The sequence below is a fragment of the Cherax quadricarinatus genome, chromosome 46, assembly GCF_038502225.1.
Source record: "Cherax quadricarinatus isolate ZL_2023a chromosome 46, ASM3850222v1, whole genome shotgun sequence".
Taxonomy (NCBI): domain Eukaryota; kingdom Metazoa; phylum Arthropoda; class Malacostraca; order Decapoda; family Parastacidae; genus Cherax; species Cherax quadricarinatus.
Window position 1 is genome coordinate 7,440,856 of NC_091337.1, and position 21,411 is coordinate 7,462,266.

Below are 21,411 nucleotides of genomic sequence, written 5' to 3' on the forward strand. Positions count from 1 at the left end.
ACCCCACACCTCTTATCAGGATGTAGGCATTGTGCTTTCCACCTCCAGGACTCTGACCAGTTGACTGGTTTCCACTAGCACTTCAAGCCATAAGAACTATACACAGTACATGTACATATATACCCTACTGCATTCTGAAGGGGATGGGAATGTTTTGTTTGGAAGATTACCTGAATTGTAATACCAGGACACTTCAGGCAAGATGTTGATTTAATGAATGATGGATGTGTTCCCCCCCCCCCTTTTTTTTTTTTTGTTAACCCTACCTTTGTGGAAGACAGCCTGAGGTAGAAATGAAAAAAAAAAAATCTGGAGATACTGAAGTGTCCTGCATTTAGTACAAACAGTGGCAGCTCATAACGCCAGTAATACTTATATTTCTATTTTTAATCATTTATCCCGTTTCAACAAAAACAAAAAAATCGCTTATACATGTACAGTGGACCCTCGACCAACGACACTAATCCGTTTCTGAGAGCTCATCGTTAATCAAAATTATCGTTAGTTGAGTTAATATTTCCCATTAGAAATACATAATGGAAATCAAATTAATCTGTGCAAGACACCCGAAAGTATTGAAAAAAAAAAATTTTACCACATGAAATATTAATTTTAATACACACAAACTGAAGAAGACATGTACAATTACATGACACTTACCTTTATTGAAGATCTGGTGATGACTGATGGGATGGGAGGAGGGGAGAGTATGGATGGTGTTAGTGTTTAGAAGGGAAATCCCCTTCCATTAGAACTTGAGGTGTCAAGTCCTTTTCCGGGGTTACTTCCCTTCTACCTTTAATGCCACTAGGACCAGCTTGAGAGTCACTGGACCCCTGTCGCACAACATATGTCCATAGAGGCCTGTACCTCCCGTTCCTTTATGACATTCCTAAAGTGTTTCACAATGATGTCAGTGTCACAATTAAACACTTGTTCAGGTTTCAATTCTTCACTGTCTATGTACTCCTTGAATTCCTGCACATATTTTTCAGCTGATTTTTGGTCTGAACTGGCAGCCTCACCATGCCTTATCACACTGTGTATGCCACTACGATTCTTAAATCTCTCAAACCAACCTTTGCTGGCCTTAAATTCACTCGCATCACCACTAGTTGCAGGCATTTTTCTAATTAAATCGTCATGCAACTTCCTAGCCTTTTCACATATGATCGCTTGAGAGATGCTGTCTCCTGCTATCTGTTTTTCGTTTATCCACACCAATAACAGTCTCTCAACCTCTTCTATCACTTGTGATCTCAGTTTCGAAAACATAGTTGCACCTTTGGCAAGAACAGCTTCCTTGATTGCTGTTTTCTTTGCCACAATAGTAGTGATGGTTGATTGGGGTTTTGTGTACAACCTGGCCAGCTCGGAGACACGCACTCCACATTCATAATTAGCAATAATCTCTTTCGTCATATCCATCATAATTCTCACCCTTTTTGCTGTAGGGTTGGCACTAGAAGCTTTCTTGGGGCCCATGGTGACTTATTTTGCAGGTGCAATCACTAAAAACGCTGTGATAATATGAAATGTTCCGATTGTATGTTTGGATGGGACCATGGTGGCTGGCTGACTTGTAAACACTGGCCACAAGTGGATGCGTCTCGAACAGAATGAATCGTGTTGGTCAAGTTTTTTTAGTGCTAGTCGAGGCAAAATTTTTGCGTTAAAATGTATCGCTAGTCAGATTTAACGTTAGACAATGCCATCGTTGGTCGAGGGTCTACTGTACATTGGAACCTCAGTTTTTGTTTGCTTTGGTTTTGTCGAATTTGGTGTTCGATGACTTTTTTCGTCAAAATATTGTCCCAGTTTTCGTTCATCACCTCAGTTTTCATCCGCCTTCCTGAACTTGTCTGTCTGCCCACACCCACACAAAGCATCCCACTCATGCATTCTGAGTCAGTCTGGCTTTGTTTCTCATCGAGTGAACATTACCCTGCTCAGTCTTTGAAACATTTTGTAATAATTCATTGCTTTTTGTGCTTGTTTATTGAGTGTGACTGCTAAATGAGCCACCATGGGGCCAAAGAAAGTTCCGAGTGCCAGCCCTTTGATAAAGAAAGCGAGAAACATGATAGAATTCAATAGTGGTAGAGGGTGGTAGTGATGGTTGTAGAGATAACCACTCCTCCCTCTCCCCTCCTCGCCGTCTTCCATACACCAACAAGAGTCTTCAGTAAAGGTATAAGTGATTTAAATGTCTATTTATCCATTTCATTAGTGCTTTAGATTTATTTCTCATTGTTTTCTGTATGTAAAACTATAGTTATTCTCTATAAAATGTATTTTTGTTAATATTTTTGGGTGTCTGGAATGGATTAATTGGATTTAATTTATTTCTTATGGGAAATATTGCTTCAGTTTTTATCAGTTTGGTTTTCATCAGACTCTCTGGAACGAATTAAAGACGAAAACTGAGGTTCCACTGTAAATACATTGAAAACAACATACAACAGAATTTTCGTGTAATATATTTGTCAGTTCCAATTATTTTAGTGTAAGGTTGATGAAATCATACATCTAGCAATGAGTAGTGGGGACTGCAGCTCTGCAGCTCCTGTGGACGAGCCGCCACTGAGTACAAGTGTAATGGTGATACATTAATAACTGCAGATTTTATGCAGCAGTCTGCAAATTCTCAAACTTGTCATTAATGAAGGGAATTTACAGAGACATCACTGCCTAAAATCAGCTGATGTTAAACTTGGAAATACAGCTGTACAGAATATGGAGAGTTTTGGTATCTCAAGAGGTTTAGATGGGTTGATTTTAAATCACCAGGACACAACCATCAGGTGATGTCACTCATGAGTTGGAGAGCTTTTCCTACACTACATCTGCTGTCTGTACTGATATATAGTACAGTATATAACTTTCCATGTCCTTTTTTTTGGATTGATAAAGCCTCTAATGGGCAAAATATGTCTTTAATAAAGTTACCTAGCATTACTTATGTGTGTCATACAAATGCCTGTGGAGGCCTAATGTGCTATATATTTTTTAATTTATAATAATTATTTTTTGATGTTGCAGTAGTTGTTGCACACAATCTTTCCCTATAGCTCATTTTACACATTAAATTCTCTGTTTGTAAAGAAGAATTTCCTTGAAGCTTTTTTTTCTTTTTACACTTTTTCTTCCTCTGTTGCTAGTTCCAACATCTCTCTTATGATTATTTTATCTTTGCTTCTAGTTTCCAACAAAGGCAGGTTCATCATTTTTGGTATTTCTTCATACTTAATCTGTTGCTTGTCTTTTTTCTTTTTTCTATTTTTTTTTTTTAATTGCAGCCTCCATGCTAGAGTTTCACACTAAGTAGGGATTTTATGTATATTTTTTTCCCTAATACAGACCCATGTACAATACTGTAATTGTTTTGTAAATAATTTGTACAATTCTAAAAAGGTAAGTTAAGGTTTTTTTAGTTACTCTGTACAGTATGGCATATAAATCTCTCTTGTTGCAGTTATGTGGGCTTATAGTATTTTATTAATAATTGCTGCCGAGATACTGTATTGTACTTTTCTTCAATAGATGATAAGATGATATTGTATACAAATTTATAACTTTCATGGGCCCTATTTTCACTTTTAACTTTCGGATTTTGGCTTTCACTTTACCTCCCCTGACCTTTGCTATCTTCTGACCTCTTCACATAAACTGACTTTCTGGCATAATCCCTTTTTTTCTCTGCCATAACTTTATAATTGTTCAAGATGGATTGAAACATTGTCTAAAGATTTATCTCTAATTTGTGAGTTTGTTGTGAATTGTTCTAACTATAGTTTTGTGACTTATAGAATACTGTATAGTACAGTAATTGAAATGCAATACACAAAGAAATGTAGAGAAACAGTGATGGTCCTAATACCAATCCTTGTAGGGTCCCGCTAATTACACTTCCCTGTGCTGACGTCTTTTTCCTGACAGTTACTCTTTGCTTCCTTCTCATAAGATATTCTTTCATCCACTGAAGTGTGTGTGTGTGTTTGTTTATGGTCATATCGGCATGAATAAAGGCAAACGTGCATTTATATAAAGAGAGAATTTATTATAGAATCAAGAGGATCAGTTACTGAATGCTTATGTAATAGGTATCTCCAGTAGGGGAGCACTATGCTTTTATTTTTACCATGCTAGTTTCCTTAGAATTCATGTCTGTACAGTAAACAAAACTTGTAGAACGAGTGTCCATTTGAAATTAGGTGGTTTAGCTTTCTGCTATTTTGAGATGCCACATTGAATAAATGAAGCATATCAAAGTTATTACTGTATATTAAAATTTAAAGCTCCTTTTTTTTTTTATCAGTTTTTGGCAACTTGAAATTTTTTATTGTTTCTCATTATTTCTGGACAGTATCTGTAGAATAGAGCTTCACATGGACTTTCACTGTCGCAACCCTCAAAATTAAAAGTGCTGGTTGTGTCATGATATTTTTTTTTTTTCCAGACAGGAAAAAAGTTTTCTGAAAAGGTAGAAAATTTTTTTGTTTTAAATATTGTCACCAAACATGTGAAACTTAATGGAAAACTTACGAATTATGCAGGTGTAAATTTGGCAATCTGTGCACCATTTATGTATTGGTAATTTGCCCCATTTGAGTCCTAGTTTAAGCCAATTCCAATGCTTAATTTGACCCAATTTCTAGGTATTTCACTAGTATGCATTCTGTTTTATAAACTGAGCACAAGAAGCTGCTACAACTACAACTATCAAAACTACCCTATAATGCGCACAGAAATTGGTAATTTAGTAGATATTGCATATAAAAAATTCCAGTTTAAAAACAGTTCAAAATAAAAATTGTAGTCTTTATAGCCCCTAAAGGAACATGCCCTTTATTCATTAATCACATTCCTAGACCTCTCCTATATAACAAGTCCTGTATTTTGAATTTATACAAAATATTGAAGTTTTATTATATTTCTTGGATGGATTACAAAATATAACCATGTATGATTGGTCATGGTTTAGGCCATCTCAATAATTGAAGCAAACTTAATTTTTTTTTTTTTCAACAAGTCGGCCGTCTCCCACCGAGGCAGGGTGACCCAAAAAAGAAAGAAAATCCCCAAAAAGAAAATACTTTCATCATCATTCAACACTTTCACCACACTCACACATTATCACTGCTTTTGCAGAGGTGCTCAGAATACAACAGCTTAGAAGCATATACGTATAAAGATACACAACATATCCCTCCAAACTGCCAATATCCCAAACCCCTCCTTTAAAGTGCAGGCATTGTACTTCCCATTTCCAGGACTCAAGTCCGACTATATGAACATAACCGGTTTCCCTGAATCCCTTCACTAAATATTACCCTGCTCACACTCCAACAGATCGTTAGGTCCCAAGTATCATTCGCCTCCATTCACTCCTATCAAACACGCTCATGCACGCTTGCTGGAAGTCCAAGCCCCTAGCCCACAAAACCTCCTTTACCCCCTCTTTCCAACCCTTTCGAGGACGACCCCTACCCCTCCTTCCTTCCCCTATAGATTTATATGCTTTCCATATCATTCTACTTTGATCCATTCTCTCTAAATGACCAAACCACCTCAACAACCCCTCTTCTGCCCTCTAACTAATGCTTTTATTAACTCCACACCTTCTCCTAATTTCCACACTCCGAATAAAAACCTGTAAAACAGATCTGGAACCCTGCTCTTCCTCAGGAAAATCAACAAAATGTTAATATTTCTGCCAATTTGGGCCTTATTTGAAGCTACTTCCAGTCTGAAACCAACCAAAACCATATCTACTTCTCTAGAATATTTTCCTTCTGTCAATTGATACCATAAAATGGCCAATAAAATAGAAAACACCTCAGATTTGCTATTTTAAACCAGACACAGGGTCAGAAGTTTGGTTTTATCCTTCATGAACTGCATGGGTAAGGAAATTTTTGCGTAATGTGCACACTCAATGCACAGACTCTTTCTCTCATGTCTAGGTCAAAATTACTGCTTATAGCATTTTTGAGGGTGCTGTGCTCAAGGTATAGGTCTACGTGAATGACACTGGCATCAGTGACATAGCTCTACGTACAAGACAATGAAAAGGTTAAACCCTTAATTGCTGATATGTATTTATAATACATATAGAGCATCCTAGTGAAATTAGACTGTCCTAAATACTTGTGTTTTCATAATGATGTTGCACTGTGAGATAATTACCCTTATAATGTAATATTAACAAATAATTTACAAAGAGGCCTCTTGTACTATAGTTTGTTAATATTTTGAAAGATGTAAAAATCACATGGAGAATAGGAAATAATATCTAAAGTTTTGAAGACTTGAATAACTTAAAGGCGCAATCAATGATGATGCAATTTAACCCTTTCAGGGTCGGTGTCGTACGAGTACGGCTTGCACGCCAGGGTTGGTGCCATACTAGTATGCCTAAATTCTAGCGCCTTCAAATCTAGCGAGAGAAAGCTGGTAGGCCTATATATGAAAGAATGGGTCTGTGTGGTCAGTGTGCACAGTATAAAAAAAAATCCTGCAGCACATAGTGCATAATGAGAAAAAAACTCCGACCATGTTTTTGGTTTACAACAGCGACTTTGCAGTATATTTTCGTATGGTATTTATGGTTGTATTCTCATTTTCTTGGTCTCATTTTATAGAATGGAAGACATATAACAGAAATTAAGATGATTTTGATTGGTTTCACAATGAAAAGTACCTTGAACTTGAGCTGAAAGTAGCAGAAATTTGATTTTTGCCAATGTTCAAAAGTAAACAAATCTTGCCATGCATCCAATACATGTCAACTGGTGAGTCTTGATATTCTTTCACAAGTGTGCTGATATTATTTATACCACTTCTACACTAGTGCAGTAGTCTGCATAACAGTAAATCTTCTATTTTTTGTGAGAATAAAATTTCAGAGTAGAAAGCAAAAGAAATGTAAGAGGGGCCTGGGGACGTGACTAATGAACACAGAAAATGTTATTTTAGTGCCAGGAATATGTCTTGTTTATTTTGGACCCTATTTGGAAATTGGCATCTTTTGAAATTTGTGTGAAATTGGCAAAATTGCCAATTTCTGACAACTTTATTGGATTGCTGAAATCGGTAAATGGGTGGTTTTTTGTACTCATTCGATAGAAAAAATGGAGTTCTAGTGAAATAGTTATAATTTTTGTCAACTGGTACATTGGAATTGGCCGAAAATAGGGCTCAAAGTGGGCGATATCGCCGATGCGTAAACATCATTGAGACCTCTAACTTCATGAGAGCATAATTCTGTAAGTTTTCCATTAAATTTCATACTTTTGGTGTCATTATGATCAGGAAAAGATTCCCTATCATTTCATAAGAAAAAATAATTTTTATTTTTTTCGAAAGATTTTCGACCCTGAGAACAAGTTTAGGAGAGGGCCTCTCGACTCTGAAAGGGTTAACATAAATGAATGCTGTGGAATGCATTTAGCTGAAATAGAAAACAGGCCATGTGGGGAGATAAAATTGTATATTGTAATAAAATATTTAAAATTTTGGATAGAGAAATATTTAGGGGTCATTATAAACAATAGATTATCATTAAAAAACACACACATGCAGTAGTGAGAGATTCATATGCTATACAGATATGTACTGGCAAACTTTAAAATGACTTTGAACTATGAAAATGGTGTATATAATTTGAGCTTTATACCCACTTGGTGAAAACGCTAATTGTATTATGATTTTTGCTGGAAGGTGGTTATTTTTTTTACCAATACCTCAACATTGCTCTTATTACATTGCATCAGATTTAACATACCACTGCATTTGTTTCATATGCTGTAGTGTGCTACATACATACGCTTTCAAAATACATTGAATTTAATTAAACTCTTATGTACAATTTACTGAACATTTTTGGTGTTTAAGTTTTGAAAGAATAAACTGCTCTAGATTTAATTGCAACTCTTTGATTGGAATACATGTATAGGTAATGAATTTTGCTTCTGTGTATACTTCACACATTCTTGCATAAAATTTATTTTACATGTTTGTGTCTCAGCTGTACTTGGCACTAGTGAATTTTATATTTGGGTCTTAAGTCTTCCTTGCATGGACAAAAAAAACTGCAGTATAGTGGAACCTCTGCTTTTGAGTGCCCCACTATGTGAGGTTTTTCAGGATACGAGCCATCGCTTGGTCGATTTTTTGCTCCTGGATACGAGCCAAAGTTCAGGTTGCGAGCTTACCCCTCAAGGGAGGTTCCTTGATGCTGGTGAGTGTCTCTTGATCTAGGGAATTGTATCTGTGCTCCAGTTCCCTAAATTAAGCCTGAATACCTTCCATCACCTCCTCCCCCCACAGACGCTGTATAATCCTACGGGTTTAGCGCTTCCCATCATAATAATAATAATATAATATGTATAATAATATAATACTATATTATAATAATACTATAATAACAAACACACACTCTGTTTTCTCTTATAACAACACCTCAGAAGGGGAAACACAGGAAGATGTTTTCAGAGCGGGAGCGGGAATGGCCCTCACCACTTGTCACACAATGAAATAACGTATTTTATTCATTCTAGAGTATATATCAGGTTTCTATGTTATATATATTGTTTATTATGTCATGTTAGATGAATTGTGATAGATAAATAAGCATTAGTTTGTCCTGCCTCCTAAGAGCAGGAATTCCGCTGGAACGGATTAATGGCATTTTTGTTAATTTAAATGAGGAAAATTGACTCAACATACTAGCAGATCGGGTTAAGAGCTAGGTCATGGAATGGATTAAGCTCATAAGCAGAGGTTCCACTGTACAGTACAGTACTATACTTGTACAAAATTTAGGTCTCCGATAGCCACAATACTTACTTAAAAATTATTTTTACATCTCTAGTGCTCTGAACAAAATTAATTTTGCACACTTAGATCTGGGACACACCCACGTGGAATAATTCTGTTAGATTTTTATCTATGAATATACTACAGTGTACAGTACTTTTGCAGAATGAGCATAGCAATTGAATGATGTGGGCACAAGGTACATTACTTGCTTCAAAGGAGATTAGCAGTACACTCATTGATTTTTATAACAAAATTAGCTGCACATTCAAATGGTGTAAAATAAATATTTTAACTGTTAATTAAAATTTGACATCCTGCAATGTACAGTGTCAGCAAAAATCCTTTCCCCTACCCTGTTTTACATAGATTTAACTTTGAAAGTCCACCCAAATTACAGTGGACCCCCGCATAACGATATTAATCCGTTCCTGAAAGCTCATTGTTATGCGAAATTATCGTTATGCGAATGAATTTTCCCCATAAGAAATAATGGAAATCAAATTAATCCGTGCAAGACACCCCAAAGTATGAAAAAAAATTTTTTTACCACATGAAATATTAATTTTAATACACACAAACTGAAAAAGGCATGTACAATTACATGACACTTACCTTTATTGAAGATCTGGTGATGATTGATGGGATGGGAGGAGGAGAGAGTCTTAGTGTTTAGAAGGGGAATCCCCTTCCATTAAGACTTGAGGTGTCAAGTCCTTTTCTGGGGTTACTTCCCTTCTTCTTTTAATGCCACTAGGACCAGCTTCAGAGTCACTGGACTTCTGTCACACAACATATCTGTCCATAGTGGCCTGTACCTCTCGTTCCTTTATGACTTCCCTAAAGTGTTTCACAACATTGTCAGTGTAATAGTCACCAGCACGGCTTGCAATAGCTGTGTGAGGGTGATTTTCATCCATAAAGGTTTGCACTTTCAGCCACATTGCACAGATTTCCTTAATCTTTGTAGTAGGCAACTTCTTCAATTTCTCTCTCCCCTCCTCCGAACCAGTTTCCTCAGGTCTGGCCTCTTGCTGTTGAAGTTGATCTAGCAGCTCATCAGTGGTTAGTTCTTCATTGTCCTCCTCCACCAACTCTTCCACATCATCCCCACTAACCTCCAACCCCAAGGACTTTCCCAATGCCACAATGGATTCCTCAATTGGCATACTCCTCTCAGGGTTAGCCTGAAACCCTTCAAAATCCCTTTGGTCTACACATTCTGGCCACAGTTTCTTCCAAGCAGAGTTCAAGGTCCTCTTAGTCACTCCCTCCCAAGCCTTACCTATAAGGTTTACACAATTGAGGATATTAAAGTGCTCTCTCCAAAACTCTCTTAGAGTCAGTTGAGTTTCTGAGGTCACTACAAAGCACCTTTCAAACAGAGCTTTTGTGTACAGTTTTTTGAAGTTTGCAATAACCTGCTGGTCCATGGGCTGCAGGAGAGGAGTGGTATTAGGAGGCAAAAACTTCACCTTAATGAAGCTCATGTCCCCATAAAGTCGCTCTGCCACGTCTGTAGGATGACCAGAGGCATTGTCTAACACCAGGAGGCACTTAAGGTCTAATTTCTTTTCAGTTAGGTAATCTTTCACATTGGGGGCAAATGCATGGTGTAACCAGTCATAGAAAAAGTCCCTAGTGACCCATGCCTTACTGTTTGCCCTCCACAGCACACACAAATTAGCCTTGAGGATATTCTTTTGCCTGAAGGCTCTGGGAGTTTCTGAGTGATACACTAATAAAGGCTTCACTTTGCAATCACCACTTGCATTGGAACACATCAACAGAGTAAACCTGTCTTTCATAGGCTTATGTCCTGGGAGTGCCTTTTCCTCCTGAGTAATGTAGGTCCTGCTTGGCATTTTCTTCCAAAACAGGCCTGTTTCATCACAGTTAAACACTTGTTCAGGTTTCAGTCCTTCACTGTCTATGTACTCCTTGAATTCCTGCACATATTTTTCAGCTGCTTTGTGGTCCAAACTGGCAGCCTCACCATGCCTTATCACACTATGTATGCCACTATGCTTCTTAAATCTCTCAAACCAACCTTTGCTTGCCTTAAATTCACTCACATCATCACTAGTTGCAGGCATTTTTTTAATTAAATCCTGATGCAACTTCCTAGCCTTTTCACTTATGATCACTTGAGAGATGCTATCTCCTGCTATCTGTTTTTCATTTATCCATACCAATAAGAGTCTCCCAACATCTTCCATCACTTGCGATCTCTGTTTCGAAAACACAGTTGAACCTTTGGCAAGAACAACTTCCTTGATTGCCGTTTCGTTGCCCACAATAGTAGCGATGGTTGATTGGGGTTTATTATACAACCTGGCCAGCTCGGAGACACGCACTCCACTTTCATACTTATCAATGATCTCTTTCTTCATCTCTATAGTAATTCTCACCCTTATTGCTGTAGGGTTGGCACTAGAAGCTTTCTTGGGGCCCATGGTCACTTATTTTGCAGATAAAATCACCAAAAACACTGTAATAATATGAAATGTTCCGATTGTATGCTTGGATGTTACCACGGAGGCTGGCTGGTAAACAATGCCACCAGCGGAACATGTGAGGCTGGCTCAGGCCGCACATTAAACGCGTCTCGGACGAACAGCGTTGAGCGGGTTTTTTAGCGGTATGCGAGGCAAAATCTTAGCGATAAAATGTATCGGTATGCGGATTTAACGTTATGTAAGGCCAACGGTATGCGGGGTTCCATTGTACTATAAAAGTTTTATAGCCATGCCTTTAATATTTTGTCATCTATCCCTTGACTTTGATAACTTTATGTATGTACCTGGGCATGGAGTCTGCTAAAGATAAAAAGTAAGTAACATCCAAGGTCACCCACATCTTTATCAGCTATACTTTCAACTTTGGCACAGACAAGCTGTTTTGCTTTAGGTCATTCTTCATTTTGTGTCACACATTTTTCTATTGGTTTCAAGCCTGGGTTTTTACTAAGCCAGTCAAACACATTAATACTGATATTGTTGAACCACTCTTTTATTTGCTGCCAATATTCTGGATGTGTGACAAGTTACATTGTATATCTTGTTGGAAAAAATCCCATCCCTTAATGTCAAATTGCAATTCAGATGGCCCTCTTATACCTAAATATACTGCATCCCAGTCATTGTTTTGGTTTTAGAAAGGAAAAAAACATGCTATGACATAGTCAGGATGTTTGGCACTTTTCTGTGTATACTTGGAGTTGCACCTGTTGTTATCACAGCCGACGAACTTACCCTGGCGTACCTTGGATGCTCCTAAAGTTGGATTCAACACTAAATACCACATCCTATACTGTTCTGGACCACCAATGCTTTATTTATTACAAAAGTCTTGAATCTTGATAACAATAGCTTTAGATAACGGTTTTACAGATGCACACAGTGAGGTAACATGGAGGTTCTTTCTGCATCCTTGGCATATGGTCCTCTCTGACAAACCTGTTGAACAGATTTGGGTAGGTTTTCTTTACTTCAGATAACACATTTGCAGGGTTCTAGGTTACTAGTCTTTTCAGTAACCATTCTGTCTCTATTGAGGTCATAGATTGACAGGAATCAGGTTACGAGCTGGAACCATGATGGCGGGCAGGTTTCGTGACCACTAGAGGAGACACTTAACCCTGTGACTGTTTTGGCTGTATATATACGTCTTACGAGCCAGTGTTTCGAACGTATATATACTCAATAATTGTAGCAGCTTCAAATCAAGCAGGAGAAAGCTGGTAGGCTCACGTGTGAGAGAATGGATCTGTGTGGTCAGTGTGCGCTCTATAAAAAAAATCCTGCAGCACGCAGTGCATAATGAGAGAAAAAAAGCTCCGACCGTGTTTTTGGATTAACACGCTGACTTTGAGGTGTATTTTCATATAGTATTTATGGTTGTATTCTCGTTTTCTTGGTCTCATTTGAAAGAATGGAAAACATATTACAGAAGTAGAGATGATTTTGATTAGTTTCACAATGAAAGGGACCTTGAAATTGAGCTCAAAGTAGCGGAAATGTTTGATTTTTACCAATGTTCAAGAGTAAACAAATCACACCACACGTCCAATACACATCAGCTGGGGAGTCTAATATTCTTTCACTAGTACACTGATATTATTTATACCATTTTTACAATAATGCAGTAGTCTGCATAACAGTAAATCTTGTATTTTTTGTGTGAATAAAAAATCAAAATAGAAAGCAAGAGGGGCCTGGAGACGTGACTAATGAACAGAGGATATGTTATTTTAGTGCCAAGAATGTCTACATTGTTTATTCTGGACCCTATTTTGTAATTGGCATCTTTTTAAATTTTTGTGAAATTGGCCAAATTGCCAATTTCTGACTGCTTTATTTGGCAGTTGAAATCGGTAAATGGGTGGTTTCTTGTACTCAATTGATAGAAAAAATAGAGTTCTAAAGAAATAGCTATGAGTTTGGTCGACTGGAACAATGGGATTGGTCAAAAATAGGGCTCAAAGTCAGCGAAATCGCCGACGCGTATATATCGCCGAGATCGCTAACTTCACAGGAGTGTAATTCCATGAGTTTTCAATCAAATTTCATACTTTTGATGTCATTATCATCAGGAAAATATTCTGTCATTTCATAAGAAGGAAAAATTTTTTTTCAAAATATTTTGCGACATAGAATGACAGTTTCAGAAATGGGCTTGCGACAGTCAAAGGGTTAATAGCTGACTCAGATCTCCCTGTTTACCATGCTTTTTCCTTCATGGAGCTGTTCTTTTCCCTCAATAAATCTGGATGGAGGGGCAAGGTTCCTTACCAACACTACTGTATCTAAAGAACAGAGTTTTTAATGAGATAAAAAAGTATGATTAATACTGTAATTTATAACAGTTGAATAGTTTTTTTTTTTTCAACACGTTGGTTGTCTCCCACCGAGGCAGGGTGACCCAAAAAGAAAGAAAAAATCCCCAAAAGTAAAATATCTTCATCATCATTCAACACTTTCACCTCACTCATACATAATCGCTGTCTCTGCAGAGGCGCTCAGATACAACTGCTAATATCCCAAACCCCTCCATTAAAGTGCAGGCATTGTACTTCTCATTTCCAGGACTCAAGTCCAACTAGTTGGTTTCCCTTCACAAAACATTACCCTGCTCACACTCCAACAGCTCATGAGGTCCCAAAAACCATTCATCTCCATTCACTCCTATCTAACACGCTCACACATGCTTGCTGGAAGTCCAAGCCCCTCTCCCACAAAACCTCCTTTACCCCCTCCCTCCAACCTTTTCGAGGACAACCCCTACCCCCGCCTTCCTTCCTCTACAGATTTATATGCTCTCCAAGTTATTCTACTTTGATCCATTCTCTCTAAATGACCAAACCACCTCAACAACCCCTCTTTAGCCCTCTTGACTAATACTTTTAGTAACTCAACACCACCACCTAATTTCCACTCCAAATTCTCTACATAATACTTACACCACACATTGCCCTTAGACAAGACATCTCCACTGCCTCCAGCCACCTCCTCGCTGTAGTATTTGCAACCCAAGCTTCACACCCATATAAGAGTGTTGGTACCACTATGCTTTAGTACATTCCCTCCTTTGCATCCATGGATAACGTTTTTTTGTCTCCACAGTTACCTCAACACCACTCACCTTTTTTCCTTCATCATTTCTATTGTTAACCTCATCCTTCATAAACCCATCCACTAACAAGTCAACTCTCAAATGTCTTAAAACATTTACTTCTTCCATACTCCCTCTCTCCAATGTGATATCCAGTTTTTCTTTATCAAAATCATTTGATACCCTCATCACCTTACTCTTATCTATGTTCACTTTCATCCCTCTACCTTTACACACCCTCCCAAACTCATCTACTAACCTTTGTAACTGTGTCAACTCCCAATTTGTATTTGATTCCCACCCCTCTCCCCAACACTCTAGCATTTACTTCTTCTTTTACAATCCCATCTATAAATATTAAACAACCATAGTGACATTACACATCTCTGTCTAAGACCTACTTTTACCGGGAAGTAGTCTCCCTCTCTCCTACACACCCAAACCTAAGCCTCATTATCCTCATAAAAACTCTTTATAGCATTTAGTAACTTACTACCTATTCCATACAATTGCAACACCTGCCACATTCCTCCCCTATCCACTCTATCATATGCCTTTTCTAAATCCATAAATGCAATGAAAACTTCCCTATTTTTATCTAAATACTGTTCACATATATGCTTCAATGTAAACACTTGATGTACACATCCCCTACCCACTCTAAAGCCTCCTTGCTCATCTGCAATCCTACTCTCAGTCTTGCCTCTAATTCTTTCAATAATAACCCTACCATACACTTTACCTGATATACTCGGTAAACTACTACTACTATAATTTTTACAATCTCTTTTGTCCCCCTTCCCTTTATATCAAGGAACTATACATGCTCTCTGCCAGTCCCTAGGTACATTCCCCTCTTTCATACATTTTATTTATTTATTTTATTTGGACTTGATACATAGTTGTACAAAGAAATATAGTGACTTGGTGTACAGTTCCCCATCAGCTAACTTCCCTACTCTGTTTTTAACTGACAAATCCAGTCGTTCCTTAGGCTTTCTTAACTTGTTTATCTCACTCCAAAATTTTTTCTTACTTTCAGCAAAATTTCTTGACATTGCCTCTCCCACTCTATCATCTGCCCTCCTTTTGCACTCTCTCACCACTCTCTTTTACTCTCCATATAATCTGCTCCTCTTATAACACTTTTGCTTTGTAAAAACTTCTCATAAGCTACCTTTTTCTCTTTTATCAACTCTTCAACCTCCCACCCCCACCCTACTATTCATACTACTTGCACTAGTCCACCTTTCTGCCAATAGTTGCTTATATCTCACCCTAACTTCTTCCTCCCTTAGTTTATACACTTTCACCTCTCTCTTACTTGCTATTGTCATTTTCCTTTTGTCCCATCTACCCCTTACTCTAACTGTAGCTCTAACTAAATGATGATCCGATATTTTTGTTGCCCCTCCATAAAGATGTACATCCTGAAGCCTACCCATCACCCTCTTACCCACCAATACATACTCTAACAAACTACTTTCATTACACAAATAACCCGCACATAAAAGAGAGAAGCTTACGACGACGTTTCGGTCCGACTTGGACCATTGACAAAGTCACAGTGTGACTTTGTCGATGGTCCAAGTCGGACTGAAACGTCGTCGTAAGCTTCTCTTTTATGTGCGGGTTATTTGTGTATCGTTCCAGTCACAGTATTGTGCCTTTTTTTGTTATTTACTTTCATTACGTGCTATGTCGTACCTTGTATACTTATTTATCCTCTTTTTCATAAAATATGTATTACATATTACCAAACCTCTTTCTACACATAGCTCAGTTAAAGACTCCCCATTTTAATTTACCCCTGGCACCCCAAATTTACTTACTACAGTGGACCCTTGGTTATTGGCCATAATCCGCTCCTGAAGGTCAGCCTAAAACCAAAATGCCCGAAAACCGAAATAATATTTCCCATAAGAATTAATGTAAATACAATTAATCCCTGCCAGACACCCAAAAATATTGACAAAAAATACAATTTTTTTTTTTTAACCCTTTGACTGTTTCGGTTGTAAATATACGTCTTACGGGCCACTGTAAATTCTAGCGGCTTCAAATCAGGCAGGAGAAAGCTGGTAGGCCCACATGTGAGAGAATGGGTCTGTGTGGTCAGTGTGCACCATATAAAAAAAATCCTGCAGCATGCAGTGCATAATGAGAAAAAAAAAACTTGACTTTTTTTTTTTTTTTAATTAAAATGCTGAATTTGTGGTCTATTTTCGTATAACGTTTATGGTTGTATTCTCGTTTTCTTGGTCTCAGTTGATAGAATGGAAAACATATTATAGCCATAGAGGTGATTTTGATTGGTTTTACTATGAAAAGAGCCTTGAAATGGACCTCAAAGTAGGGGAAATGTTTGATTTTTGCCGATGATCAAAAGTAAACAAATAATATCATTTTCCAATAAATGTCCAAGTAGCCATTCTAATATGCAGTCATGAATAGGTTTACATTATTTATACAATTATTACAATATTGCAGTAGTCTTCATAACAGTAAATCTTCATACTTTTTGTTTGAATAAAAATTCAAAATAGAAAGCAAAAGTAATATCATAGAGGCCTGGAGACATGACTGATGAACAAAGAAAATGTTATTTTAGAGCCAGGAATGTCTGCATTGTACATTCTTGACCCTACTTTGAAAATGTCATATTTTTTAATTTTTGTGAAATTGGCCAAATTACACATTTCTGACCACATTATTGGGTAGTTGAAATCGGTAAATGGGCAGTTTCTTGTACTCAGTGATAGAAAAAATGGAGTTCTAAAGAAATAACAGTGAGTTTTGTCGACTGGAACAATGGAATTAGCCGAAAATAGGGCTCAAAGTGGGCGAAATCGCTGATTCGTAAATATTGCCGAGGTCACTAACTTCACAAGAGCGTAATTCCGTCAGTTTTCTATCAAATTTCGTTCTTTTGAAGTCATTACAATCTGGAAAAGATTCTCTATCATTTCGTAAAATATAATTTTTTTTTTTTCGGGGTGATACTTTTCAACAAAACTTTGCAACTCATTCCACTTTGCACACATGTCCTTAATCACTAAAGAAGACACCTTCTCTCCTCTCTCTCCCTCCTCCTCTGAAGCAGTTTCCTCAGCTGCAATCTCTTGCTGTTCCAGTTGAAGGTCTTGCAACTCTTCAGTGGTTAGCTCTTCCCTGTGGTCCTCTGCCAACTCTTCCACATCCTCACCACTCACAACCAACCCCACAGACTTCACATTGCCACTATAGATTCCACAACAGGCATAGGGTCCTCAGGGTCAGCCCCAAACCCTTCAAAATCCCTCTCTTGGACACAATCTGGCCACAGTTTTCTCCAAGGACAGTTCAAAGTCCTGGTAGTTGCTCCGTGCCAAGCCTTACCTATAAGACTTATGCCATGAAGGATTCCTCCAGAACTCTCTTAGGGTCAAATGAGTGTCTGAGGTCACTTCAAAGTTTTTTGAAGTTAGAAATTACCTGCTGGTCCATGGGCTGGATGAGAGGAGTGGTGTAAGGAGACAAGAACTTCACTGTTATATAATGGAAGTTCCTAAACAATTGGTCTTCCAAGTCTGGAGGATGAGCAGGAGCATTGTCCAGTACCAGGAGGCACTTAAGTGGCAATTTCTTTTCCAGGAGGTATTTTTTCACCCTGGGACCAAACACATCATTGACCCACTCTGAAAATGTGTCTTGTGACCCATGCCTTATTATTAGCCTTCCACATCACACACAATCTATTCTTGACGACATTGTTTTTCTTGAACACACTCGGATTTTCAGTGATACACCAGTCAAGACTTCACTCTGAAATCCCCACTAGCATTAGCACAGAACAAAAGAGTAAGCCTGTCTTTCACAAGCTTGTGTCCTGGCAGTGCTTTTTCCTCCTGCATAATGTAGGTCCTCTTTGGCATTTTCCTCCAAAAGAGGCATGTTTCATCACAATTGAACACTTGTTGGAGGAGGAATCCTTCAACCTCTACGTACCCCTTGAATTTCTGCACAAATTTTTCAGCCGCACGTTTGTCAGAACTTGCAGCCTTCCCATGCCTTACCACACTGTATGCCGCTGTGCTTCTTAAATCTCTCAAACTATCCTTTGCTGGGCCTAAATTCACTAACAGCAGCACTTGTTCCAGGTGTTTTCTGTACAGGATCCGCATGCAACTGGCTTGCCTTCTCACGAAGCATTGACTCTTCAACACTATCTCCCACTAATTGTTTTTCAGTGAACCACAGAACCATCAACTTCTCCATATCTTCCATTATCAGTGACCTTTGTTTGGTTAGCACATTTACTCCTTTCACCACATCAGCTTCCTTGATTTGTTCTTTCTTTGCCAGGATAGAAGTGATTGTTGATTTGTTTTTCCCATACATCCTGGCAAGTTCTAGGACCCGTACACCACTCTCATACTTTTCAACAACTTCTTTCTTAAATTTCATTGTGTTTCTCACTTTCTTTACCAAAGGAACTTTACTAGGAACTTTCTTTGGGGCCATGATTACTTATTTCCCAGTTGCACTTAATCGATAACCATGCAAATCAATGAATTATAGCGAAATGTTTGGACGAATGAGCAGAAGCTTCCTCACTTGCCCAGAGACAAAGCCGGACTGACGAGCAAGTGGCTGGTGGCAGTGGGTTGACGCATACCACATAGCCGATAAGTGAAATAACGGCTGAAAACCGGGAGCCAAAAAACCGGCCGATAACCAAGTTGGCTGATAAGCAGACCGGCCGATAAACAAGGGTCCACTGTATTCCCTCCACAACATTTTTACCCAGTTTAGCATTGAGATCCCTAACCACAAGTACTCTCTCACTTGGTTCAAAACTCCCCATGCATTCGCTCAACATTTCCTAAAATCTCTCTCTCTTGTCTATACTTATATGGAGAAATTTGTACTACACTGAGTGTCTAATGTCCACCTCAAGGAGTTGGGTATAGAGCACTTGTAGATTCAATAAATATTTCACCTCCAGTTGTTAAATATTTTATATTTAATGAATTTTGCATTCCTATGTCACAGATGTAAATTTTATGCCTCTGTGAAAAGTATTTAAACTTAAAACATCAAAACTTATCACTTTCAAATACATACATTGGTACCTCAGGATATGAACAGCTCAAAACGTGAACAATTATGTAAGTATATTTATGTAAGTGATTTTGTAAGTGTGTTTTTGGGGGTCTGAAATGGATTAATCTAATTTACATTATTCCTTATGGGAACAAATTCATTTGGTATCAGCACTCGGAGAGCCTTCTGGAACTGTACATACGTAATTTCAAATACCCGGTAATCCCAAAAGCTGCATATTATCGAAAAAGCAATAGTGCTGTACTGTACATGCAATAATTACTGTAATTCATAATGACCAAAAAATTGGCAAGTGAATATACCAGGACTTCTTTTTTAACTACAGCAGGAAATGTTAAGCAAATTTTTTTTGTCTTGTTCTGTATATGTATGCACACTGTGGTATATTTAGGTACAATTTTGGGTAACAGTTATTTGTATATGCTGTAAAATACCATATATACTGTACTCTATACAGTATTTAATAGATTGGATATGCTTTAATACTACTGATTGCCATAATGCAGTGTATTCAATTCTTGTTGTTATCTCACCTTATACTCATGTCAGCATATATCTACTTTCATGGATATTTATGGCTAATTTTTCTTTGGCAGCTGGAGAGGAGAAATGTTTTTGTTTGCTGCATTTGAGCTACTTAAAAACTGAAATAATAGGAGAATTCATTAAATACATTTCCATGCTCTGGCAGTGCACCCTATTCAGTTAGTTAGTGAATACAGTTAAATTATAAAGAGAAATTGCACTGTTGGAAATGATTGAAAGCATTCTACTTAGCCTTTTGCATGTTGTTGGCAGGAAATAGCTTTTGGATAATATATCTATATATTACAATTATCTAATCTCTCTTGTAAGGATGTTATAAAATCAAATTCAGATCATTGCAGTGTACATGCAGTGTTATTTAAAATAGTTTTAATTAATAGCATAAAAAATTTCTATATGCAGTATCTATTTTCTTAAAATGTTCCCTAAATTATATTGTATATAACTGATTAAAGATGTCCAGTCAAGTCTTGATTATGCAAGGTATCTCAGTGGTTCTAGAGGTGTCTGAGTTTGTATTAATTTTGATTGTTTAAAGAATACTGTACATGTATCAAAACAATAAATATAAACCATATGTATGCAGTACAGTACTAGATAATACTATGTACTGTATATAAAATGAGTTTATATGAATGGAACTGTATATATACTGCAGTGTGCAGTATATCTACAGTACTATATCAGTACTGTACATGCATATACTGTACCAGTTAAATTATTATATTAATGTAAGTTTTGAGGAAGAGACAGCTAGAATTATAATTCATAATATACTCCACTCACAAGTGGCTTTGAAATTCTCAGTCACTGTTTCAGATAATCAAGACTTGATTGTATAGTTAGAAAGGGTTTTCAGTTTTGTAATTTAAATTACTGTATATAAATTTTGGATGACAGTTAATCAGTAGTTGGTCCTTTACCAGTTGTTCAAGGAATGTTTCTACCAGGTATCTGGTAAGTCCTAGAATATCCTTTCTCCATTTAAGTGCTGAAATAAGAAGAAATGGTTATAGAAAAAATATACAATATTTGGTTTTTGAAAGGCATTTAAGAACAGTGTCAAGTCTTCAGTCAAACTGAAGGTAAGAATTGCAATTGCAGAGTGGGAATTTGTTAGATGCAGAACCCTATTAGCCTGATCATATTTTATTGTTCCAGTCACGGTATTGTGCCTTTTTGTTATTCATATTTTATTCCTGACAAATTGTATTGCACTAGCTTTTGCATTAACATTGGCATTTTATATCCAATAATTCTAACTTAATTGTAATTTTCACTATTCTAGAGATCAGACTGAGCAGGGTTACTGGTCACGCTATTTAA

General features: G+C 37.4%; 1 protein-coding gene across 2 annotated transcripts in view; it reads left to right on the forward strand.

Moving 5' to 3' along the window:
• lace (serine palmitoyltransferase long chain base subunit) overlaps positions 1-21,411 on the forward strand; it is a 143,903-nt gene that overhangs the window by 5,554 nt on the left and 116,938 nt on the right. The window lies entirely within an intron of this gene.